This window comes from Ambystoma mexicanum, chromosome 2p (genome assembly GCF_040938575.1).
Source record: "Ambystoma mexicanum isolate Mex_15411 chromosome 2p, UKY_AmexF1_1, whole genome shotgun sequence".
NCBI classification, from domain to species: Eukaryota; Metazoa; Chordata; class Amphibia; order Caudata; family Ambystomatidae; genus Ambystoma; species Ambystoma mexicanum.
This window is the reverse complement of record NC_090923.1, coordinates 974,879,371-974,906,779: the sequence shown is the minus strand read 5'-3', so window position 1 is coordinate 974,906,779 and position 27,409 is coordinate 974,879,371. Positions and strand designations below refer to the sequence as shown.

At 44.3% G+C, this 27,409-nt stretch overlaps 1 protein-coding gene across 1 annotated transcript in view; it reads left to right on the top strand.

The window, feature by feature from the left end:
• Positions 1-27,409, top strand: part of CTSF (cathepsin F) — a 245,604-nt gene that overhangs the window by 124,067 nt on the left and 94,128 nt on the right. The window lies entirely within an intron of this gene.

Genomic DNA, 27,409 nt, shown 5'->3' with positions numbered 1-27,409 from the left:
TGGATGTGTTTGTGCCATAAGCACCCTCGCCAGTGAGTACTAATATGCAGCGGTCCTCATCTACTAACATTTCAATAGAGAGGGGCTCCCAGATTTTTGGTGTGCAGTTAACCACAAATAAGATGAGTGTTTAGTTTGTGTGGCATAATTCACGGGACCACCTCACGTTATTAAATCTTTCAACCAAACCGTTGGCCTAGAGATGATGGAGTTCTGACCTCAACAATACAGTTGGCTGTCAAGAATGAAATTGTGCCCTGGAGGGCTGTTGAAATTTTGTTTTTTTTTGGTGTATAGAACAACACCACATCCCACTATAGGAGTTTCCCCTTTTGAAATTTTGGGAGGATGAAAAACTCAATGTCCAAGCGATGATGACTTTGGAAGAGAATGACCTGCTCATTGTCAGAGATTTGGCACAAGTGTGCTCTCATATGTTGGATGCGCTAGAAAGGATGAAATTACAGTTTAATAGGTCAAATGACTTGCATCAACTGGACTTTAGGTTGAATGATTGGTTAAAAATAAAACTACTGGGTTTTGTCCAAACGGGCATGTGACAATTCTCTTCTCATAAGGTGATTGACATTTTTAATGGGGCCATACGCACCGATGATGGAAAAATATGGAATGTATAACGTGGCACATTGTGTGAGAGGTGGAATGTTATAACATCTGGAGACTCGTCCGCTATGCTTGCGAGGTGGAGCGGGTCGGAAAGCTTGTCTGTGTTCTACATCTGACCAGTGTAATAATGAGCGAGATGATAGTTTTATGGATGTACAAATGAAGAGGAGGTGACTGGGGGAGGTGTGGAAGTGAGTAGGATGGATTTGCGTCCAGAACCTGGTTTTGTTGCTGTGGGTCCTGTCGCAGGGTGAGTGAAAGAGAGAGGACACAAATCAAGGATTCCAGTAACATTTAGAAGAGTGAGAGATGTGAATAAGGAACACGTTACTTACCTATAACTCATGTTCTTCAGCATGGGTCTGACATGGATTCACATGCCCATGAATATTCCCTGCCGTCGGGCTGCAATCCTTAGTAATATTCAAGCAGTTTCACTTTAAAGCTAAAACTGCTTGCTGCCTCTTTAGCCTATTTCTGTCAATTTGGGTAATACTGCCCCAACCAATGACATTTGTCCTCCTAAACTGCACCCATCCTGGCCATCTTCAAATTTGGTTGTGCACGTTAAGTGGCAGTAGGAAACAAGAAGAGCCAGAGAGGGGAAGGAGGGAGCGTTTGCAGGTGCGTTCATGTAAGACCCATGCTGGAGAACAGGAGTTGCAGTCAAGTACCTTGTTCCTTCTCCAGCATGGGGTCTTATATGGATTCACATGCACATGTATACAATTCCACATCAGTACATATAGACAACCACGGGGGGTGGCAAGGCTCACAGTAGCAATACACTTACCCCGGGAACAGACTCAGCTCATGCAGACAGGTTTGCGAAGCACTGCTTGGCCAACCCAGGGCATGATGATATTTTATTTATAGTGCGCCTGTAGACAAGTGCATCAAGGCGCGATGAGGCAAGGGAGGACAAGACAACAATTTTACTGGGCCCAGTGACATTGAGATCATGCAAGTGCAGGGGAGAGTGGAGGCGGAAACTGCAAGGGCCAGGGGAGGAGTGGAAAGTAAAGCAACAAGTGGTTTGGCCAGCAGGTGGCAAGGGCAAGAGTTAAGTGCAGACAATGGGTGTCAATAAGTGCAGGTAAGGGGACTCTATGTTTGCAGATACAGACCAAAGTGCAGGGGATGCCAGGAGGCAGTGTGGGTTTGCAGCTGGGTGGGCAGGGACCTGGGCCTGAATTCAGAGGGTAGCCAGGTGCCCAGTTGCAGTAGCAGATAGATCAGCAGGGTAGAGGAAGAGAGAAGGCAGAAGCAAAGAGGAAGGTCTTGAGGTGATTTCGGAACTGAAGGTGGTTCTCCTCAATTTTCAGGGAGGCTGTTCCAGAGGGAGGTACCACCCGAAGAAAGCAATCTACCACCAACTCGTTTCTTGCAGAAGCGACTGACCATGAGGGAGTTGGAGGTGAAGGAGTGAAGAACTAAAGTAGGAAGGTATTTCCGAAGGGAGAGTTGAAGGTGTTGTGGACCCAGGCCCCAGAATGCCTTGTGGACAATGAAGAGGGTCTTGAACTTAATCATTGCAGCCACTGGGAGCCAATGAAGAGATTTCAGGGCTGGAGAGATACGATCCCTGGTCTTGAGGCCAAGCACAAGTCTCACAGTTCTGTTCTGGATGAGTTGCAGAGGGCGGAGAGTAGAAGCAGGTAGATTTAGAAAGAGGCTGTTGCAGTAGTCCAGCCTGGAGAGAACCAGGGCTCTAGAGACAGTGAGCTTCTGGGGGAAGGAGAGGAAAGGAAGATTACCTCTGAGGAGGTGCAGTTGGTAGTTTGACTTCTAAGAGACATCAGACATGTGAGGAGAAAAGGAAAGTGTGGAATCGAAGATGACCCAGAGGTTCTTTACCTAACAGGTGGGAGCAGGAAGAGGGCCAAGGGAGGCAGGCCAGAGAGTGACAGGAAAGGATGGTGCAGGTGTGCCGATGAGGAGGATCTCTGTCTTACTAGTCTTAAGGCAGAGGTTGTTTGCGGCACACCATTCCTAGATTGCAGACACAGTCAGAGATGAGATATGAGAAAGTGAAGAGGTGGCAGAGGGGAGCCTGAAAACGAGTGGAATGTCATCCGCAAGCACTGAAAGTTGGAGCAGAGAGCAGCAATGCAGTGGGCGAGAGGTGCCAGGTATTGGTTGAAAAGCCAGAGAGAGAGGTTAGACCCCTGGGGAACACCACAAGTAGAGAGTGAGATAGAGGAAAGGAAGGACCCAAGTTGGACCTGGGAGTGTCGGTTGGAGAGGAAAGAGGTCAGCCAGGCCAGGGCCTTATCGGTGATACTCAGGTTATCACAGAGACGGTTGATCAGGATGGCATGGTTGACCGTGTCAAAGGCAGAAGTGCGATCGAGTAAGAAGAGGCAGAGGGGAGATTAGAATCAAGGTTGGAGAGCAGGTTTTCACGGATGTTCAGGAGAGCAGTTTCCATGCTTCTGGCTTGTCTGAAGCCAGACTGATGGTTGTGGAGACAACCAACAGAATTATTGTGGAGGTTAAGCTGGGAGACGGCCAGCTTTTGCAGGAGTCTGCCCAGGAAAGGAGTGACGGAGATAGGGCAACAGTTAGCTGGGCAGGAGGGGTCGGTTTAGGATTTCTTGAGAAGAGGGTGCACTAGAGAGTGCTGCAGTGGGGAGGGGAAGGCTCCAGTGCTGAAGGAGTGATTGCAGAAGTCGGCCAGGGCAGGAGCGAGGGTGTCAATATATTTTAGATGTAAAAACTCCCCTTTACATCACAATAAATTGCTCAAGTTTGACATCATCAATTTCATTCCACCTTGCATACACATTCTCACTCTCACACATCCAATGTCAATGTCTCTTTTGTGAGACCCTCTTAAACACAATTTGTATTTGAAATCTTCACATCAAGATAGAACTAATGGTATGTAAAAGAGTTAAGTCTTGTGTTAATGAGCCTTTGTGCAATTTATCTGTTACTCTTGCAACAGACTTGCACTCTGAGTGCATGCATGCGGATGGAATGCGATCTCCAACCGGTAGAAGATTGTATCGGGACAAAACCATTACTATACTGGGTAAGGGTCTGGACCTCACCGAGCTTAGTCAGGTACAGAGACGCAATATCTCGTGTGTTGTCCCTGGAAGGATCAAGGTCCCTTCCTCGGGTACAAGCACAATAAATCATGGTTATTGGAACTGAACCTAGAGGACTTGTGGGGCTCACCAGAGGTTTTGTCTAGGGAGTCAAGGGATCAGGTTAAAAGAGCCAGCTCAGAGCTTTCTAGACGCTCCATGGAGGCAGTGTGTGCCAAATGCTGCACTGGTCAGATCAATCTAAGGACCAAAGAAGACTTCGGAATCACAGATTATTTGGATACAGTAAGCCCACGTTTCACACAGGCTCTCCATATAAAAACCTTGAGAGTGACGAGTTTCAGGGGCAGATGACATGGCTCAAATGGTACAGTGTGTTCGGTTTGTGGGGAGCTAGATGAGACTCCTGTTGATCTTATGTTATTCTGCCCACGATACAAGGGCCTAAGAGACAGATACCTACTTCCTGTATTTAGATTGCCAGGCATACGGCAAGTGGGCGAGGCAATGGATTTCTGTAAACAGTCTTATGGCCTAAACACTGTGTACTATGTTGCCAAATTCCGTAACAGGGCATGGCTGAGGAGGCTCAGATCAAATATTAATCCTGTCCTTTTGATAACTTGATTTTATACTGGATGATGGTCCTTACACTATGGCCCTCATTACAACACCGGCGCTAAACCATGGCACTATTAGCACCATGGTTGGTGCTGGTGTTGTAACGGGTCCGCCATGGTTCAATTACGACCCCATTCCAAGGTTGGTGGGGTGGTAATTCACCATTGAACCATGGCCCTTCCCCATTCCCATTTTCGCCCCATAGCGCTCTATGGGAATGGGGAAGGCGCTAAGTACGGTACCGCAAATTGCGGTACCGTACTTAGCACCAAGGTCCCATTGCGGGTCCCTACTTTAACGGCTGGTGTAGACCAGCCGTTAAGGTCGGGTTCCGCAAAGGGACCTCGTAATCAGGCGCTAATGGGTTAACGGCGCCGCAGCCTTTTACGGCGCCGTTAACCCATTAGCGCCAGGGTCGTAATGAGGCCTATGTCTCTTATCAATTAATAAGTCTAAAACCCTTTGATTGCAGATCATCTTTAGCATGTCTAACCTTGACATTCGTATTATACAATTGCTTTTAGCACATGTATTTTATAATAGCTTTTTAGCAGTTATAAGCTGAATAAGGCCTCTTCGAAGGAAGGAAAATAATAGTAATCCAAGCCTTTATCATGCGTATTTATTGTTTTACTAAGCACACACACTTTTTAACAGCCTTGGCTGTTACTGTATACATACTGCATCTGAATCTTGCTTTACTTTTAAGGGCTGCTAGAGAGATATGGGCTCAACTTTAGTGTTTGCTTATGCTGTAACTTTGATGGTTTTATGCCAAAATAAAGCATTGATGATGAGGATGATTATTTTAAAATATACAACATGGCCAGGAGCACAGAAAAATATACAGTAGTTTGGCCATGACCCGAGAGCAGTGGTTTGGCCATGACCCGAGAGGCCGAAAAAAACTATGATTTAAAATATACAATATAGGGCACAGCTGAAGGCCCCCAAAAAAATGATGGTATAACAAAATCCTTAAAAATCGAGGAGACAATGTGCGTTGAAGTGCAGTTAAGGTGATTAAACTTAACGCAACTAAAATCTTGAAATTCAGTGCATTGGGAAACTTGGGAGCGGCTTAACTAAGCACTTTCCCATTGCAAAGCCCAAGAGCACATATATATTATAAGAGAAGGAATTTACAATGCCATACAAAATGGCATTAAGGGGATATGGCATTATGGGGGAGATCAACAGAAACTGGTTAAGCCGCTCCCGAGTTTCCCAATGTGCTGAATTTCAAGGGTTTTGTTGCAGTAAGTTTAGTCATCTTAACTGAACTTTAACCAAAGTTTAAAAAATATATATATTTACAATTTGTAATTGGAGGGTGAGTTGGTTCCTGGCTACTTGAATTTACTACAGCAACCAGAATTCCCTGAGGCCATAATTGGTACTAACCATTAACATATGAACAGACTGCCTCCCTGAACATTGCAAGAGGCATGAAAGCGCTTGGAGGAGAAGATCTACTGGACTGTGGGAGGGACACCAAGCTTGGAACCAGCGTGCGCCTCTCACCCCATTTCTTTAAAAAAATATATATATTTATATATATATTGCACAGGTTGCACTCAGCTTGCCGAAAAAGTAATGCTCAGTATTTCAAAATAGTAATTAGAAAATCATGAAGTTTTATTCATAAATTAGTTTAAAAACTCTGGCAACAAGAGAGCAGAAAAAACATGTAACGCGTATCACGCCCTGCAAAAGTGCTGTAATGTATAGATTAAAGCGCATAGTGCTTAAATCTGTGTACATTTGCTATTGTGCAACAATACTTGAAGTAAAGTGCACAATGCCTGAAGCTGTGCAAATTCACATATGTGCAACAATTAAGTGCATAGTGCCTAAGCATACAACACAAGTTGTTATATAAACAGAGATGTATCTACCATTAACCAAATTGCAGAACTATATTGGCAAAGTAAGTAATCTTATTCATTTGAAGGGTCCATAAGATGTTACAGGAATGTATACAAAACAACTTCCCGACTCATCATTCCCCACACCATCAAAGTGCTATGTGCATGATAAAATTAGAGAGATTACATAATGTAATGCATAGTATCAAAAAGACATTAAAAATGTACATTCTGGTACACACAATATCAAGCAATTCAGTAAACAACAAAGTGTACCACCATATAACACTCAAGAAAGCAATTACAATTTGTTAAAATGAAAAAAGAAAAGTTGTCACATTCACAGATAATTATTGGAATGTAGTGAGACTCCAATGAAAGTGAAAAGTTGCTCGTCAATATTGTGTCCTCGTGGGGCATTAGTTTCAAAGTCAATAATCAAAGTTGTCTCTTCTTGACGCAATTTTAACAATCTGTCCCCAGCTCTCGGGTGTCTTGGCAAATGTTTAACTCTAAACAAGAAAAGCCATCCGAATTACCATTGTGTTGCTCATGAAAATGCTTTGCCATAGGGTAAGAAAAGTCAACAGTTTTTATGGCTCGCATATGTTGCAAAATCCTAATTTTCAACATACACGTTATGCTGCCCAAATACCACTTTTTACATGGACAACTCAAGACATAAACCACAAATTCAGTATCACATTTAATGTTGAAATGAATAGTATAGGTGGTATGTACCACAGGATGTGCAAATTCAGATTGTGGCACTGCATACTGGCACACTTTACATTTTTGACATTTTAAAAAACCCACATGGTTTTTTGATCGCCAATTGAGTTTAAGAGGCACCACTGGGGACAGAACTAGACACAAGCTTATCTTTCAAAGAAGGGGATCTCCTGTACGTAATGCCGGGACGTACTTGCAATAATTTAGACAGATCTTTATCTATTTTAAGGACATGCCAGTGTCTAAAAATGATATTTCTCACAAAACGTGAATCAGGACAATATGTTAAAACTAATCTGGTAACCTGATTATCATCAACTGAGCCTTTTGTCTTTTTGATTATTCAACAATGCATTTCGATTCAGGCCCTTGGCTCTATTAAATGCCTGTTCAATCACATTTCTTGAATAACCTCTTGAAATAAAATTATTTGAGGCAGTTATTGAGCATTCTTCCTAAAATGTTATTAGATCTGAACAATTACATCTCGGGCGAATAAATTCACCATAAGGGATGCTGTTAATACATGAGGAGGGATGGATAGTGTGTGTGTATATGTATGTATATATGTGTGTATATATATTTATTTTCAAGGGGAAAAAACTTTAGTTGCTGGGACGTTAAGGTGTGAACTTAATGCAATAAAAATCCTGGAAATTCAGATAAAGCCACCTTAACTTCGTGCCCCCTGTTGCCCAGACTAAGACCACAATGATGACATCACAGATCACATCACTGATGACATCACTAATTACATGTTGTATGAGACCAATGATGACATTACAAATCACATCACTGATGCCATCACTGGTGACAACCCTGATTGCAATGTATATAACTGATTACATCTATAATGGAATTATACATAACATAATTTATAAATTAGCTCATGAAAACATTGATTAGCTTAATAACAACTTAGGCCATGGACTTGGCCATGACAAAGGCTGGGGTCACTGGCCAGCACCAAAGGGCATAGCTCTTGGTCGGTAGCTGTTCAAAAATACCAATGTGCATGGTTAAAAGCCACGGCTAGTAGCCTGTCACTGTTTTAAAATATACAGTGCGCAACGTTGAAAACTGTAGTTAGTGGCCATTGCTAAAGGCCATTGGTAGGTCCCTTTAATATGTCAGAATATACAGTTGGCACAGCCAAAGGCTGTGGCCACTGGCTAGTATTGTGTTGAAACCATGGCTAGCGTATATAATATAGGTGTCCGGTCAAAGGTTCAAATCCCAAAGGATCGAATGCCATAGGGTCGAGTCAATAGGACCTAAAACAAAAGGGTTGATTTTTTTTTTTTAAATATATATTTTTTGGGGGGTTTTCGTATAGGAAAAAGTCTTTTTTATATAAAAAAAAAAACAGGGTTTGGGGTGGGAACCCCCCAAAAAAATAATAATAAAATTGACCCTTTTTGTTTTCGGTCCTTTTGATTCGACCCTTTTTTCATTCGATCCTTTGCAGTCAAACCTTTGACCTATAACCTATAATATACAGTGGACATAGTCGAAGGCCATAGCAAGTGGCTGGTTCGTGTTGTGTAATACACAGTGGCCACTCGCAAAGGCCATCGCTTATTGCATTTATTTATTTTAAAATGTACACTGGACATGGCGAAAAGATGTACAGACTGCTGAAGGTCAAATGCCATGGCTAGTGGCCCATTTATATGTTAGAATATATAGTGGACACAGTCAAAGATTGTGACCACCGGCCAGTAATGTGCTTAAGTCCATGGCTAGTGCCTGTTCAGTGTAAATAATGTACAGTGGACACTGTTAAAAGCTGCATCCACTGGTAAAGGCCAAAATCTATGGTTGGTAGCTTGTTAGTGTTTCAAAATATTCAGTGTACATCGGTGAAGGTTGTGCCACTGTACACAACTGAAGGCCATGGCTAGTACCCATTCATGTGTTAAAATATATTTGGCCATGCATACTGACCATGGCGTAAGCCCATGCTTAATGCCAGTTACTGTTGTAATGTAATTAGTGATGTCATCAGTTATGTCATCATTGTGTTCATAGTCTATGCAAAAGTGGGCGCAAAATTAAGGTGGCTTTAGCTGAATTGTCAGGGTTTTGTTGCATTAAGTTCTTACCTTAACGTCGCTACAACTAAAGATTTTTCCTTGAATTTCAAAGGTTTTGTTACAATGTATTGCTCACCTCAACGTCTCTGCAACTAAAGTTTTTCATTTGCCTGTGTAGTATATTAAATTAAATATAAAAAATACAATTACACTAAGCAAAACACTGTATTATGTCTACAAAGAAAAATAAAAGGCAATTTGACAAGGACTTTTATAAAATACTTAAATGTATGTGTACTGCTCATGCATAGTTATTAAAATAATACACTGTCACTATATTGAAAAATACATATTTACAACACAACTGCCTGTATAGATGCAGATATATATATATATATGTGTGTGTATATGTGTATTTTTTTTTTTTGTTTTAAACATTTTGTAGCCGTGTCTACCAAGTACATATACGTGGCTGCATACAGCAAAGACTGGGGAGATGGGATAAACCTGCATGTACTAAATGAGTCAATAGAACGTCGACATCCTGCAACGTGGCTAAGCATCTTCACGCATAATGTATCAGCCAATCAAACAGCACGCTGCGGTTACGTGCTTACATGTGACTCCTATATGCATCAATAAACTATCCAATCAGACGCCAATACATATCGACGTAAGTACCCTTCTGCCGTTTGACGCAACCCGCGCGTAATGCATCAGCCAAACACAATAAACTAGGTATGCTAACATTCCACAGCCGCACAATATAGTCATAATTGAAAATACACGCCCTAAAATACATTCTAATGTACATCTAAAACTATGCTACAATTCCTTCTTTTCATAATAATTTAACTATTTTCTTCTATTTCTCTCCAAAGTCTCACATGCTCAAAAGTCTGAAAACACACATCCAGAATAAAAAAAGACTCTCTAATACCTACCAAGTCTCTGACCATGGCCTTTGACATACCTCCGGCTATCTGTAGTCTTTTGTAGGCTCGAATATAGCCGCAAATATCATCAAAACAGCAGAAAAGAAATGCTTCCCTGTCGCCCACACCCTCACCAATTGCCCCCTTCATCTGTGCCAGCTCCCCCCACTTCCTAGACAGCCTCCTCACCTCCTCTGCCCTCTCCCTTTCACCCCAGAACACACGCTGCTTCTATGAAGCAGTTTGCATCGAGATGTCGCTATTCGCGGCTATAGCCGAGGCTACGGAAAGCTTCGTACTGCAAACTCGGTCCCTGCGCCCCCTCCAATTCACAAATTTCACTCAGTGCCTTATGGCCATTCCCCCACCTCTACCATGGCGACATTTATATGTTTTTTGACTTATAAATAGCTTTTTACTGCATTTCATTTTACCATAACCTTGGCTATAGCCGTGAATATCTGTCGCAGTGAGAGGCAAACAAGATGGCGGTCGTTTCACTTCTAAACAACCATGATCCTGCAATGCACCATGGGAGATATAACTATAATTGTTGTGGTGACGGGGGCACCCCCTTCTTGGTCAAATTTTAAAATAACCACTGCACAGAATAACCCCAAACCACAAAAGGGTCGCGAGTCAACGCTTCGTGCCCAAGTTATTTCGGACCTGGTCCAAATCAATCCAGCGGTTTAGGCTTTGCGCTTTGGCATACATTGACCTTTTTTGTCTATAGGAAAATGAATGGGAAGTAAGCCGCACATTTGGAGGAAAAAAAAGTGACGCTTAATAACTTTATCATTTTTTAACGAATCTTTACGAAACTTTGCAAAATTTCCGTCCAAATCCGTTACTCGAATCAAAAGTTGTTAACAATACAATTTTGAGGGGTTCATATGTGTCTCTGACTCACCTTAACTATAGGGCGGCTATCGCCACCCTATTCCATAATTTTGACTTATAAAGGTAATGGGACCAGTGCTTCAAACTAAAGAGGATAACTATTCCAATATACTAAATTACATTATTAAGCACCACCACTGGAGGAAGTGGTGGGGTCCGTTAGGTAGAATGGGGTACAGGGCGGGGGAGGCCCCTCTTTAGCAAGTAAGTTAAGTTTAAGCCAAGCTTTGAAGAGATTCACAGTTGGGCGGGCTTTCATTGTTCCAGGCAGCGGGCTCCAAAGAAGCTGGGCAAGGCAAGTGGGGGGGAAAGGGCTGAAACATGAGGTGGCGCAAGGAGGTTATGGTACAGTCAGTTTGAGGCAGAGGAGGATCAGAGGGGCCGAGGGGGTGAGTAAACTGAGATACAATCAGACGGGTACTGAGGTGTAAGACCATTAAAAGCTTTTTAGAGAGGGATCCAAGATGGCCACCGTAGACCGAGTAGGGTGAAGACTGTGCTCCTCCAGCGTGGATCAGAGAAAATAAGAATGTGATATCCCCCTTCACAGATGAAGCATACCACACAACGTTAGGAACCTCAGGGACTGTGGAGGAATGTTGGTGAGCGACATACACAAAAGGAAAGTTGCCAAATCATTGTGAGTACTGAGAGGAGTTTTGAGGGCATGGCAAGCAGCAAATGGATCAACCCAGACTGGATGAGTCACCAGACAAGCAACATTAGGTTTGGAGTCCCCGAGCCAACATATCTCCGAGTTGGAGTGGTCGAGGTGCGGACATCGGTATGTAACGAGGAGAGCTTTACTGCGGTGGCCACTTCACTGCGAGATTCGTGAATCCGGAATTAAGTGCGTTGGAGGGAGTGCTCCCAAGTAGACATTTACCACTTATTAATGCTGGGCTCTGTAGACAATTAAGAGGACCAAGGGTGGTTGATCCTGCAGTTGGTTTCGTTTGGTGAAAGCACGGAGTGACACACGGACTATACGCTGCATCAACCGGCAGGTAGGTGGTGGAACGCATAACGGGCCAAGTCAGCCTTGACACTTGGGGTGAGTGGGTGCTGAGGAGGGATTCTTGAGAGGGAGCAGCAAATCGAGTCAACAGATATTTCTACTGAGCTAATTGGAGCCCCAGGAGCAACCAATAGCCCCAATGCTATATGTGAACTATTAAAACTGTGCATTGTGAGGAGCGGATAGCGACGTATACACTAGCAGCGTAAGGCAAGAGAGCCCAACTGAGAGGGAAGTACTCAGTAACTTGGGCAGCGGCAAAGAATCCAAGAGGGATTACTTTGGGATGGCTGACAAATTACACACAACAAGCAAAGATTAGTGGACTTAAGAGAAACACATGAGTGGAGCCCAATATATGAAGCACACGTCTCCTTTATAAGTGGCACTATGCAAGCATTGGCATGACAAGGTAAAGGCACAAGCTTCTTCAGGATTGTTACTGGAGTTGACAGGAATATTAGGGGTGAATCCTTGGATAAAACCTGGAGTGATCTATTAGAGAACTGGAGAAGGATCCCAAATTTGATACAGGAAAAGACCTTATGGTCATAACAACTATACAGTGGGGGAGTGGGATGGTACCTTACAGCAGTGGTTACTAAAAGTCATCAAAGTAACCTCCGTTTGGTTGTAAGAGAGCTGTACAAAGGACATAAGTCTGCAAACAGTTTACTGATTCCAAATACCCCCCGCTATTAATCGTATCATCGCTGCTCGAGATTCCAAATCGACTACATAAGGCCTGAGAGGATAGTGTGGAATTGATTACAGACCCCTCGTATAAATGTCACGGAACAAAACTAAAGAGCCTGTGCAGGGTGCTCCCACCCATGAGGTACAGAAGAAATCAGCAGGGGGCTCTCTCAAAATTATGGTGCAAAGAGGGGGACGAAGGGTCTATTGAGGAATGCCAGGCTACTCGACCAGAAGACAGTACAGACTCAGTATCAAAGACACAGCTGAAGCGAGAATCAACATCAGAAGTAATTAGACAATGCTTTAATTACTTTAAAGAGCAGATGACGGAAACGCTTCAGTCTCAAGTTGCTCTCAAAAGGACAGAACTCGCACAATCCCTGCAAGAAGTAAAAAGTGATATTAATGAACTGGCGGGACGAGTGGATAAGAATGAGACAGCGATTCAGGAATTAGCAGAAGATACTCGCAACATAGACCTATTGACAGATCAGTTGATAATGGTGGCTCAAAAGTTTGAACTACAGATTGAAGATCTAGAAAATAGATTAAGAAGATCCAACATTAGGGTCAAATTACTCCCGGAAACGATCGAGGATAGGGAGTTGAGAACGACGATGCAGCAGGTGTTCGCTGACGTACTAATTTTGGAAAGGAGAGAAGATGATGTGATTGATCTAATTTATCGGGTAGGCCCACAACGTAAAGAGTCGGGGGCAAGATCCAGGGATGTGGTCGCTGCAATTCAAAAATACGATCAGAAAGAAGCTATTTTGCTGGCTGCAAGGAAGGCATCTCCAATCAAAGTCAATGGTTCGGAAATGTTATTATTCCAAGATTTGGGTCAACCAACCCTATTGAAATGAAGGCTGATGGGTCCAGTGGTACAAGCTTTAATTAAGCATCAGGTTCGCTATAGATGGACATTTCCCTTTGGTCTTTTGTTCACATGAGATGAACAGCAGCATCAGGTCGCCTCGTGTGAAGGTTTGCAAATTTTGAAGATAGCAGATGACGAGGAAGGGAGCGAACAAAATGTAACTTGCAAAGTCCAGGAAAGTGGGAGGTTCAGAAGATGGGAATGGACTAAAACATCTCAAGATCAACATTGTGAGAAGGGCTCATAGGATGGATGACTGAGTATGACTCCCACAGTTCTGGTGAGGGATGAAGCGCAATTGTGTTAACTGTGTTATTTTGTGTAGTAACTACAAAGGGATGAAAAGCGGAAGGGGGCAAGATGTTTTAGAGGGAGACGGCAGGAGACCGAGGGTACAATTTTTGACACTTGGAACCAGGGGGTGCAGGGTAACGGTAGACCCGCACAATTAATCTCTGGGTGTAAAGTGGAGCTCGACCACCATGGTAAATTACATGGAAGGATGGGGAAATGGTTGGGTTTTACCGTGGAGAAGTGGAGATAGGGGGGGGTAACAACATACTGGGTTAGGGGTATTGTTCTGGGGGAAATGTTTTAGGGGGTTGGTGGTTGTACTCTTGGGGGGGTGGAGTGGGAGGGGGCGGGCTGTTGCGAAGAATGTGAATGGCGTAATATCACTCGGATGAAGTGAAAGAAAATAATACAAGTGCTATCCATGAACATTGGAGGTTTAAACTCCCCAGTCAAAAGTAGGGTTGTTCCTGAAGAGGGAGAAACCCGATATAGTAGCATTTCAGGAAACGCATGTGTCAAGGGGAGATGCGAACAAGCTCAAACTATTTGGTTACTTGCATGTGAGTCAATCGAATAACAAAGGGAAAAAGGGAGGGGTTTTAATAGAATTCAAAAGCTGGGTAGGACAGACCATAGTGGCACAAGAGAGAGATAAAGAGGGCAGATACTTTTTTTGTTAAAATACAGTTGGGCAGAACGCGATGCACTATTGCAATGATTTATGCTCCTAATACAGGGCAAGATGTGTTTTTACAAAAGGTACTCGTAAACTAGAATGATTTGTAGAGGGACAGATCATTCTAATGGGGGATTTCAATATGGCTTGGGATCCCCAGGTGGATCGGAGTAAGGCTACCAAGTCAATGCAACGTTCCCAACACAAACGTTAAAAACGTCCATGGCTAATCTACCATTGATAGATGTTTGGAGGGAAACACGGAGTGTGGAGGAGGGCTATACATTCAACAGTCCATCAGACATTTTCTAGGATAGACTATATGTGGGTTTCGGCATCATTGTTGGGACGAATACAGTAGATGGAAACACGCACAATAGCCGTATCCGACCATGCACCGTTAAAATTGATAATTTCACATGGGGATGAAGGTCCAGGGATATGGCGATGGACATTTTATTAAAGATCAGGTTATAGGTGAAGAGATTCAGGAAAAGATCAAAGAATATTTTGAATTGAATGGGGCGACCATAAGGGGTGAACTAATCACATTAAAAGCTTGAAGGGAAAAGGTACTAATATCAGCCCAGCGGAAAATGGAGACCCAAATAAAATCAGTTATGAAGGAAATGGTTACAATTCAAGGGGCACAAATACGGAAAAAAAATAGGTCTTTCCGAAGCCAATTAGATCTGCTACAGACAAGGCATGCAGAAAAGGCCCCATTATATTTAAGGCAGTATCATTATATTGGAGCTAAAAAGGCTGATTTCCTGCTGGCACGTCAGGTGCGAATGAAGAATGAAGCTAGCACCATCCGTACTATCAAATCTGGGAAGGGAAAAGTAGGCTCTTCTTCCCGGCACATAATTGATGCATTCACAGAGTATTATTAAGCGCTATATATGCCGGATTGTCCAGATCTGGAAGTGCAGAAGAGATATTTGGAACAATGCCGGTTAAAGAAATTGGAAACAGCTGATAGGGAAGAGCTAGAAAGTCAAAGAACAACAGAGGAGGTTCGAGTAGGAATCCAGTCATTGCCCCTGCAAATAGCTCTGGGACCAGATGGATTCACTGCAATATTTTAGAAAATGTATATTGAGGAGTTAATCCCGGTTTTGAGTGTATTATTTAATTGTTTTAGGAGTTGAGGGTATCATTACGCCTTCCATGGAAGAAGCGAAGGTGGTGCTCTTCCCAAATCCGGGGAAGGAAAGGACCCAATGTGGTTCCTACCGACCCATAGCTTTGATCAATATTGATGCTCAGCTATGCATTCAAATATTGGCAAATGGGCTGGGGAGACTAGTACCTTTTATTGATGCACCCCAATCAATCTGAGTTTGTGACGAATAGACAAACGTTTGACAACACTCGACGAGTGGCTCATTTGATAGAAAAAATAAATAAGGTGGAACTGACAGCAGGGTTATTAACACTGGACACCAAGAAAGCATTCAGTGTGTGAATGGTCTTTTTTATTTTTAACAATGGAATGCATGGGATTCGGGCCGGGGTGCTTACAAATGCTCAAGGCAAATTACCAAACCCCAAAGTTGCGATTAGCTATCAATGGAAATCTCTCTACAGAGCTCTGTGTTATCAGAGGGACTAAACAGGGATGCACGTTATCTCCAATATTGTATACACTACATCTAGAGCCATTTCTGTCTAAAATTAGAGAAGAGGAGAAAATCAAAGGGCTTAAATTCGGGGGTGAAGGCCATACATTCATGGCCTTTGCAGACGACTTAGTACTGACATTGGAGGACCTATCGTCTTCTATACCAGCATTGACGGCGGAACTGAAGCAATTTGGTGAAGTGGGGCAGGGCTGGACTGGGGACCAAAAGTGGCCCTGGATTTTATTTTTCTTTTAAGTGGCCCCATATTTCCCAAAGGAACGAGCACAGCACGTGAGCCTAACCCTTCAAACCAAGCTCACTGCTCTGCTTACACGGTTATACCTTTTGCTCTGCTGTCTGTATTTAGGGGGTCTGTGTGTATTGCTACCTACTACAGTGCTTCTAAAGACCCCGCAACATCATCAACGGAAATCCTGGCATGATGCAAAAACAACTACATAAATGCATGCATCATTATAACAGAGGAGCCAGCAGCTCTCACTCACAGGATGACCTGCAACATACACTGATGGCACGACCTGCTCACTAAACACTGCAGCCGTTGAACTGCCACAAGCCTATCGATTACAGGCCAGATCGGCTGCCAGTGAATGGAGGTGCTGTGTCCTGGGTGTTTTAGAGGCGAGAGTGGCCCTTGGAACGTGGCACGGTTGGCACCCCTCCTTCCAACATACATCCAAGCTACTCTGATGGATGTCCGAGTCCCGGGTTAGTGATGCTTATTAGAAGTTGCCCTCTCCCGTCATATCATAGCCAAGTGGAGTTCAGACTACCCGCAAGCTCTCGCAACCTACAGTGTTAAGTGGCTTCCCAGGCAAGCTCTCACAATGCTGCCCTATCCTGACTTGCAGTGTGCAGAAGTATCTCAGTTTTGAGTCATTCATCACAGCACTCTTAAAAATACATGTTTCTCTACACAAATGAATGTTCAAGTCTTAAAAACTCATATCTGCTTCCAGAATGCAAATGCAGCCTTAATGTCCATATCATATGTGCTTTGGCGAATGCGCAATATCCAAATAAATGAAATATGTATTTACAGCCCATTCCTCAAAGAGCTAAATTTGCAACCTTCTGCCTCAATGCCTCACTCTCGCACTTCTCGATATGTACATGAGTAGCTCATAATTTCAACATTCTTAAAGCAATAAAATAATTGCATAAAAGTTTGGTTAATAATAGCATATTGTATTTTACATCTATTTAGCACTCGTCTAAAAAAAGGTCTCCTCTTATGATGCTTATTAGTAGGACTATTATTAACTTCCCGATAGACCAGTGTATCTGTAAAGGCAGTATTTGCGATGCATTCAGCCAGCATAACCCAGGGAGCACCAGACAACAAGGGTGATTTTCCATTCTCTATCACGTGGTACAGGACAATGGAGGTGGTATGGATATAGGAGTCCATACATGGGCTGATGACCTGATATGGCGAGTGCTGGCAGGCCTATGGTATCCAAGGATCCAGAGCTGGGAACACTGCTGATTTATGGCTGGGTGTGAGTTTCAGGGGATACTAATATAGGAACCTCAAATGCCCATGAGACCAACTCTTGCCTGTTCACAGGGAATGGCAACGTGTGTGGCTGCTTGTATTTAGTTGCTTGTGATGTGCAGGGTTGCAAACCTGCCAGATTGAACCAGCTGCTAATGTTCAAGGCTGTCTGGTATTGCCAGAGCTCTTAGTAAACTCTGCAGAGCTCAGGGCTGCCAATGCACATTTATAACCCACATGAAAACCGATATCTTTCCACTGACAAAATGAGAGGAGGCAGGGTCTCTAGGAAAAGGTGGAGATGGAGGAGTCCAGAAACAATGGAAAGAGAAAATGAAAGGAATGTATTGTGGGGAGAGAGGGAGCCGGAGGGACAAGCAATAGGTGGGGACAGAGGTACAGGACAAGAAAAGGGAGGCGGGTCATAGGTGGCACAGACAGCAGAAGAGAGGCAAGGGTTGGAGACAGGAGAGTAGTTACCTAATAGAGGAGCAAGGGTGTCCGGTCAAAGGATCGAATGCAAAAGGATTGAATGCAATAGGGTCGAGTCAATAGGACCTAAAACAAAAGGGTCGAATTTTTTTTTTTTAAATGCATATTTTTATTTGGGTTTCCATATAGGAAAAAAAAGTGATTTTTACAGCAAAAGCGGCGGTTTGGGGGGGAACCCCAGAAAAATGAAAATAAATCGACCCTTATGTTTTCGGTCCTTTTGATTCGACCCTATTGTATTTAGATCCTTTTGATTCGATCCTTTGACCTACAGCCAGGAGCAAGACAGTAAGAGGGGTTGAAAACACTGAGTGGACTGAGAGGATGGATGGAGATAAAGAGAGGGGCTGTGATAGATTAAGAATGCAAGAAGATGACAGACTGGAAGAGAGACACGGAAACAGATAACTAGGAGTGTAGATAGGGTGAGATGACAGCTAGACTAGGAATGGGGAGAGAGCCAGCGAACCTATAGGGAAAGAGGTGACAAGCACAGGCAAAGGAGGGCACTACATAAAGAGCACTGGAAAGCGTGTGAGAGACCGATAATGTAGCGAGTGAGAGGATGTAGTGAGCCTGGGAATGTGAAGGCGAGGATGGTGGCGTAAGAGCATGAACCGAGATTGACTGGCCTTTCAGAAGATGGGACGGTTGCACACTGGCAATGCAGTATGTGAGCAGGATGCAAAGAGCCAGACTAAAAACAAAGATGGGAATGAGGGTGTCTGCTGACTTCTCCAGCCACCATAGTAGTTTGCAAAGGGTTTTACAAGAACTATGTTGGTCAGGTCTAGCATGGCAACATCTTTGTTCTAGTGATTAATGAGAATGCTCTTTCCTCTGCGATACGTTTAACTTGCGGTCGCGTCCCCTTGGGTAGTGGTTTAGCCAAGTGAAGACCACATGAAAAATGTTCAAAGCAAAAAAGTAGATCCCAAGTTGAGACTGCCCCCAATTTTTTCAACACATAGTTTATTACATGGATGCCCTTTGCGATATGCCCTTTGCGATTAGTTTGCAAAGGGGACTCGCAAAGCTGTTGAGTTCATTGGTGGTTGCCGGTAGCTGCCAGTGGAAGTGGCAAGTGGCAATTCAGTTGCCATTTCATACAAGTGCAGGTGCTGCTTGCAAGCAAAGTAGGCTGGTTTTGGCTTGCCAACAACTACTTCTATTGTGGAGCACAGCAATCACCACAAAACCTCATGACCTAGTCCCATGTCTGGAGTTAGTGGAACCATGGGGCCTAGGTACTACCACCTGCTCTGAGATGTAGAGCCAGAGGTGGTAAACGTAGGGCTCCAGGGTTCTCCAGTACATCTATATCTATGGTGTTCATCCAGTCTCCCCAACCTTTACTGGTTATTGCACCATCCTAAACCCATATTTTTAACCCAGTCTTGTCCCAGAAAACCCTACTTGTTACCAGCAACGGTTGAACCTCTGAAGAAAGCACACACTCCAATAAACAACCCAGATGGTGCATGTTCAGGGAACCCGGACCCGATTTGGCGGCATGGCTACCGCCAAAGTCGTAATGAGGCCCAGTGACCGCAGCATGGAACTAGCTCAGATTCGTCCTGTGTGAAAGATCATGACGTTTCCTCTCTCAAGTCAGAACTGAGTATCCTTCCTATGAGACAGCTCAGTGGGTTGAAGGTGTTTTTGGTCATTGCGCAATGCGCCTGTATTTGACAGCATTGCACAACCCGGAATAAATTGATTAGCCCATCCACACAGAAGGGGCACATGTCTGGGGGCATGCAGCAAGCATACGGTATGAATTGTGTTTCTTTTATCGAGATCTGGGGTCCCCTGTAGGTGCGCAGCTGAGTGCCCATTAAATACAGTAAAACAGTCCCTGCCCCTCATCCACGGGAATACACCGCGAATTCCTAAAATCATGCACAGCTTTCACACAGGATTTCCCATGAGCTCACGTTTGCAATTCTGTGATCTGTAGGTGCGACGGGACCACAGGCTACTGCAATCATGTAAAGTATTCAGAACAGTAGTGTCATCGAAACAAAACTGCAGCTCGCCATGGCAGAACAACCAGAAGAGATATTGTATCCAACGTTTGTAAATGTGTACCCTTGATCAAATTATTTCTGAGTTTGCATAGCACACAAGAAGGCACCGTTGTACACACCTCTGGACAGTTTTACTCGCACCGCACCTGAACAGCGAAGTGGCAGCAGCCAGAAAGTGACAAGTGCCTGAGCTCGCCTGCCCCTTGTCGTCGGAACACTCTCTCTCAGACAGCAGTCAGCACTGACGTCTGCTCGGCATGGGCGGACCAGGCTGTCTGCACCTGCGCATTGCATATCATGTGATGCAAGCACAGACACACACTAGGGCCCTGGGCATGTGCGGTTCTCAATGCCTAGCCCATGCATTGCCCATCACAAACGCGCACGCGTGGGTCCGGTCTTGCAGAACTGCAGCAGCCTGAGACAGCAGCAGCCAGTTTAGAGCGAACCTCCCCGGCTGGCCTGGATGATTCGCTCTGATGATTGATCATGTTTCCTTCCACAAGAAGACCGCCAAGCAAGAAAAGAGGCCCTATGCCCGAGGCCTACCGGAGGAAGTCCCAGTGTCCCTGCGGGCCAATCCAGCCTAAGAATCAATAAGCAAAAATCAGTAATGATGACGTTTTATGAGGGGAAAATTACGGAGCAGAGGGAAAGTTCTTTGTGATCAATGTATAGGGCAAATTATCCTCCTTCCCTGGTGTCAATTAAACAATGGCTCAAAGAACATACGTTTTTGACAGTATCGTGGATGGAAAGGATACATGTAATAAAAATTATGGTTCTCCCCAAACTATTGTACATTTTCCAAGCACTACCGATTATTATCCCACTGAAATTCTTTAAAGAACTTAATAAGGTGTTGAGGGAATATATATGGCACGGTAATACATTGAGAGTTGCTTGGAAGGTATTAATATCTTCACTTCAAGACGGGGGAATGGGGGTTCCAAATTTTCAGGCTTCCCAATTGTGAATTATTAGGGAATGGTTTAAAGGAGACTCAGAAAACATATGGGTACGAATGGATAGAGAAGTGGTTTGTAAACCCCTCCATTTCGTTTTTATAGTGTCAAAAACAGGATCGTTCAGCCAACATGCATAGAAGCAAAATAACAGCGCTGATAGCACAGATTTGGGATACAGTGGTGCAAAGAACAGGTATTACCACGTTTACCTCGCCTTTCACACCTTTGTTTTGAAACCCCCAGTTTACACCGGGATGAGAACAGAAGGCGTTTCAGCAATGGGAGAAAGCGGGATGTTCAAAGATGGGTGATATGTTTTAAGGTCATGAGATTAGAACCTTTCAACAGTGTAAGCAAAGATTCTTACTGGATGAAAACGAAAGGTTAAGATATGCTCAATCGGGTCATTGGCTAATGGCTAACAAACAACACATAACAAGGTATCTATCTGCTTTCCAGACATACATTACTACTAATGTGGGAGACAGGCATATGGTAGGGGCAATATACAGGATAATAGCAGAGAGTATGAGACGAATGCAATGGAGGTATCCGAAGTTGTGGGAAGGGGACATAGTTGTTCCTATGTTAGAATCTTAGTGGCTAGAGGTTTGGATGGGAATCCCAAAACTGATGCGGGCAATTCAAATACGGGAAATGTGGGTGAACGTGATGGCTCAATGGCACTTCACGCCTAAAAAGCTGCATAGGTTCTATGAAAATGTTACAGATGAGTGTTGGAGGGGATGTAAAGAAAAGGGAACTTCGGCACACATTTGGTGGGATTGTCAGAAAATCAGACCTTTCTGGGGAAAAGTTAACGAGGCAATGCATGAAATGTTTGGACCTTAGATACAAAGAGGTTTAGGAGTCGATGCTGGGACTGGATGATGTGTTGGAGAAGTTAACTGAAAAGAAGCAAGGAAAGCCTACATGATTTTTCATTGGTGGCTGCAGTATCACTTATAGCACAAAAAACGGAAGCAACTAGAGGCTCCATCTGAGCAAGAGTGGTTAACAAAAATGTAGCATTATGTCTCCCTAGAGTGGGCCACCTACATTGTACAAGGGGAACAAAAGAACTTCAAGAAGGATTGTGAATCGGTGTGGGAATTTTTGCACAAAGACTTTCAAGAGAACTGGTGCCCACAAAGGTTAAGGATTTAAGTAGAAGAGTGCATCAGCCGTATTGCAAATTAAAGGTTACACTGAAGGCAGAAGCCCGAAAGGTGAAGGGGAAGGGGAAAGGGAAAAAGGGGGTTTGGTGGGTGTGGGTTTGGGGGTTTTAGGGTATACTATTGGTGAGGGGGAGTTTGTTTCCTTTATGGTTTTATTTTGCAGTATTGTATAACAAAACTAAAATACTAATAAAAACACGTTATAAAAAAAAAGTTTTTGAGACTAGGAGAAGGAACTTGAATAGAGAGTGGTTGTGCATGAAGAGCCAACCAGCATGTTGTCGGTAGGTAGAAGTGGCTGGTTTGGGTAGGTTGTAGAGTGCAGGTAGCAAAGTTGAGGACTTTGGGTGTCATAAGAAGTGTGCTGGTCTGGTAAAACTGCTGGAAAAACTGCTGGTAATACCGTCCCTGGCATTTTTACCGGACCGGCACACTCTGAGTTTGCCGGTAAGGTAAGGGAACTACCAGAAGGCCTGACCGGCTGTGAGTTCAGACCCCTACCAGCAAATAATTGCTGCAATCACAGGTACCAGGACTACCGGTGCCAGGGATTGTGGAAAACCCATTCCATGGAGTCATATGGGACCCGTGGGTTACTAGCAAACCCATATTGATTCCTTAAGTCTAGAGGGAGCAAGGAGTCGAGAGAAGGGAAAATGTGTTGGCTTGGGCAGTAGTCACGTTTGCTCAGCACAATAGTGAAGATTAAAGTTTTTGTGGTAAGAAAAGGACTCATTTCTGAATGTTATGGAGGTTAACACAAGCAGCATAGGCAATCCTAGTGATCAATTATTTGAGTCGTAGGTCGCCATCAAAGAGGACCTCAAGATTGTGAGCCTTGGGTGAGGGAGCAAGAAGGTCAGGCAGGAAGGAGATGGGAGGTTAGCAATGTCATTGAAAGCTTGGAGAGAGGGCTTCCATTTTTGAAGAGTTCAGCAGGAACCAGCAGAGTGCCATTCAGTGACTAATTGCAGTGAGACATTTTGTACTCTGTTCAAGGTGAATGGGGTGAAGGAGGGAAATTAGAAAAATATTTCAGTGCCACCAGTAAAAAGGCGATGGTGGAAGTCAAAGGATGAGATGAGTCTTCCTAGGACAGAGGTATAGAGGGCGAAGAGCAGAGGGTCAATGGTTTATCCTTGGATAATGCATACAGGGAGAGGTGTGGGGTCAGAGGTTTGCAAGATTGTACAGATTTTAAAGGATCAACCTTCCAGGTAGGAGGTAATCCAGGTATATTTGCAAAACCCAAGGACCTGGAGAGTGAGGAGGAAGTAGGAGTAGATTAGCCTGTCAAAAGTGGCACAAAGGTCCAAAAGGAAGAGTATAGAGTTTGGAGTGGTGTACTTTAGAGAGAAAGTTAGAGACATGCATGAGTACAGTCTTGGTGGAGTTTTTGCTATGGAAGCCAGACTGAACTGGATCTCCAAGACCCTTCTCCTCAAGGTACTTAGTGATCGGCCAAGGAGCATCCATTCAAGGACTTTTGAAGAATGTCCAAGGAAAGAAACTGGGTGATAGTATTCTGGGAGGAAGCAGGGGGTTTCTCCAAAAGGGGCAAGATAGTTGCAGTTTTGAAGGAGACAGGGAAGAGTCCAGTGGAGAGAAAGAGAGTGAGATTAAAGAGCCCAGGGATAAGAGCAAGTGATTGAGACTTAGGCCCTTACTCACAGAGAATTTTCCAATGGAGGTTTGCCATTATAAAACGCTTCTGTGAATTAGGCCCCAAGTCCATTTGGGGAGCAAAAGTGTCGATTGGAGCGAAGATGGGTTGTCAGTGCTAAGGATGGGTGCTAATTCAATAGGAGAGGTGGGGAGAAATGGTCAAGAATAGAAGCAATGGGGAGTGCTGGTGGACATGCGGCTTGGGGAAGGAGAGAGGGGAGGGCTGTCAGTGTCGCAAATTGTAGAGATTGTAGAGGAAAGGTAGTGTCCAAAGTCATTAGCAGAAAGGGAGTAGGCAAAGGATATTGGCATGGAAGGTGTGAGCAAAGATTGGAGGGTAGATGAAAGTTTATGGGGGTGATATTGAAGAGAGATTAGGTTTGTGAAGTAGGAGTATTTGGCAGAGTTCAGTGCTAAGGTTAGAGCAACACATGAATTTTTGTAGACCTGGAGTAGGGTAGGTGTTCGTAATTTATGCCAGATCGTAGGTCAATGCGCATGTTTGTTTTCGAGGGTCTGAGTTTCAGAGTGATCCCAGGCTAAGGACTGGGATGAGAAGGTGTGACTGTGAGAGCAAGGTAGTGTTGGTCAAATGGAGTCATAAGTGCATAGTGAAAGTCTGAGAAAGCGCAGTCAGTGGAAGAGTCAGTGTGAGTGTTAGGAGTCAAGTCCTCCCATCATCGAGGAAAATGGCAAGGGAGTCCTGCCTGAATTTCCTCTTTTTAATTGAAGCAGGTAGATGAAGAGTAGAAGGCAGAGGTGCCGAGATGTTAAAGTGAACAATGGGGAGGCCAGAGGAGGATAGTGAATTGGAGCGCAAGGCAAGGTCAAGAGAGTTTCCACCAGAGTAGTCACGGAGGGAGTGGAGGGAGTGGTCAAATAGGAGGGAGTTGAGTCGAAGGCAGGCAGCTACAGAGGACTTGCAGGGAGATTCAATTCTCCTCCAGCATGTCAATGGTGCTGTCAGTAGAAAGTGACTCAAGGAGAAGGGTCAAATCGGCGATGGAGTTGAGAGGACCAGGTGGTGCATAGCCAGAACAGTGAAAGGAGTAGGAGGGAGGACATGCATAGTGACCTATTCAAAAGAGGAAGAGTTGATGTCAAACTGGTCTGGAAGGGCAGTTTTGAGGGCCTTAGTGAGGCAAAAGTAGAAATGAAGGTCAGAGAAACTGAGAAAATAAATCTGAAGAGGACCGCTGGCATAGATATGGGTAAAGCAGGATATTTCCAGAGAGGCTGCTGTGTGTGAAAGGCTGGCAAAGCAGAAAATGTGCCTGTCATGTACAGTGCTGGAAATGGAAATAATTTGCTGTGAGAACTCCCTCCTCCATGGGAGAGGAGGGGGTGGCAAGGGCCCAGGCCAGGTCACGCATCACTTTCTGTCGCATTCCGAGTTTGGCAGCAAATCTGCCTAATTGCTGCCAAAATCAGTTCCTGTTACCATCACTCTGCCCTGTGAACTTACCATGGGATTCCGGCTTGTGGTAGTATGCCAGTGTTGCTCCCTATTTTTAGAGTACATAGGACTCCATGGGGATTTTGGCTGATTTAGGTTAATGGGTGGAAATAGGTTGAACCCAGATTACTGCACGAACGGAAGACTCGGCTATGGGGCAAAGTTTACTGTCTTTATTATGTAACAAAACGACAGGGATCACACTAGAAAAACATGAATTACCCAGGGTTCTCATCTTCTGAACATGTGTCACCCAGTTGTATCCAGGTGTGATGTCACAAAACCAAGCTCCGTCCCCGAAACCTATCGTGTATTCACATTGGTCAGTTTAGGTGAACTAAGTATAGGTTCTATAGGGGTTAATTCTACTATTGGATAGCCATATATGGTGGCACCTCCTGGGACCACCTCTGCATGTTTCAATTTACAATGTTTCAGGGAGATCATTGGCTCCTGCAACATATTATATTGTCATGTGAATGGCGACTCTGGATTGGGCAGAATGGATTCTCCCAGGACCCTGGACGGTTACTAGGCCGAGTGTATCTTCTCAAGGTAATGAGAATGAACATGGAGGGGCTGCATGTTCCCTAATGTTGCCACCTCTGATCACCTAAGCCTGGAAGAGTATGTTCATTTGGCAGTTCATGAGCAACACTTTTACCTGTCCACCTCTGATTTGGTGGGAACAGCTTCTCTCCATCCACCTCGAGTAAATAGGCTTTGTCCGGTTCTTCCTCGTCACATGTGTAGACACGACGAAATGGAGCACGCTTGCCTGTAATTATGAGGATTTTAGTCTGAATTTCTCGCAGGTGGCTTATCGTCTTGGTAACCAGCAACGTTCCTGTCTCCACTCGTCCTTGGCTGGGTGCATTGTTTCGGCTTGCCTCTGGCTGCAGTGATCATGCCAGCCCTTGCCTGTACTCGAAGCATGTCTCCCCGTCCTCATTCATTTCAGTGGGCATAATGTTTCCATATTTGTCCTTGTGGCTTTTCTGTGTTAGTGGCAGTCAAGCATATGCAAGCTTGGTATACGCTTACTTTGCGTATTGTGGTTCAGCTTTGGCGAAGAATGTGACCATATATATAGAGATGTACGTGTATCTGTCTACCTACGTGAGCCATAAGCATCTGTTTCATGTCTATATGCAATAAGCTAATGCATGTTTATGTAGCTTTCTGAATGGATGGCTATGCACTTCATGTCGATGTGTTACGTCCTGATGTTCAGTGATGTTGTTATTGACTTCTTGATTTGCGATCAGTCGACTTGTTCGATTGATGGCATCTCCATCTCCTCCAGATCATTGACTGGGTATGGCCTGAATGGCTGTCTGAGAGAGTAAAGTTTTTCATATCTGCGATGCATCGACGATGAATAGTCTAAGAGTGTGGTGAATCTGTCGTGTTTCAGTCTTCGGGCTGAGAGTCGTGTGGGGGTCGAGAGGGCCATACTTGGACCGCCATCTTCACCATGATCATCCTTATGGGCAGGCCACTTCAACCCCATTCAATGCCCAAACTACATTGCCAAAGGCATTGACACTCCAGCTCCGAATGAATCTCGAAGACACTGTCAACCGAACGCTTGCCACCTCTTGGACCATTATTTCAAAAAACACACAAAGGTTTGCCTAACGGATCAAGAGGACCTAGGAAACCCAAAAAACACTACCCTGTCCCTCTGCATCACCACTTAATGCCCACTCTGGTGACAGCTTACAGTCCCCTGTACAATAATTTCCACTATATCGACTGTCTCCTCCTTTTCAGTTTTGGCAAATCAATCTAACTGCATACCAACACAAAGATGAATGCCCTACAAAAGGAAAACAATAGCACAGCTGCACAACATCCAGCGACCACACAAAAACCTACTAACCATTTCCTTTTCTCTACCACCCTCTCTCACCCTGCACATACCACACATGCCTATGTGGCTAGTGAACCACCCTGATAAACATCCAAACTGCACATCACTCTCTACCCAACTCACAAACCCCAATAAATAAAAGGAGGGGCTGGGTGCACCAAAGGTGACACCAGTTCTCACACACAGCAGGCAATCCCTTCCATTTAAGGAGCTGCGTGGTTGAAGGATTGCCTGTGGCCCCCTGCAGGCAAC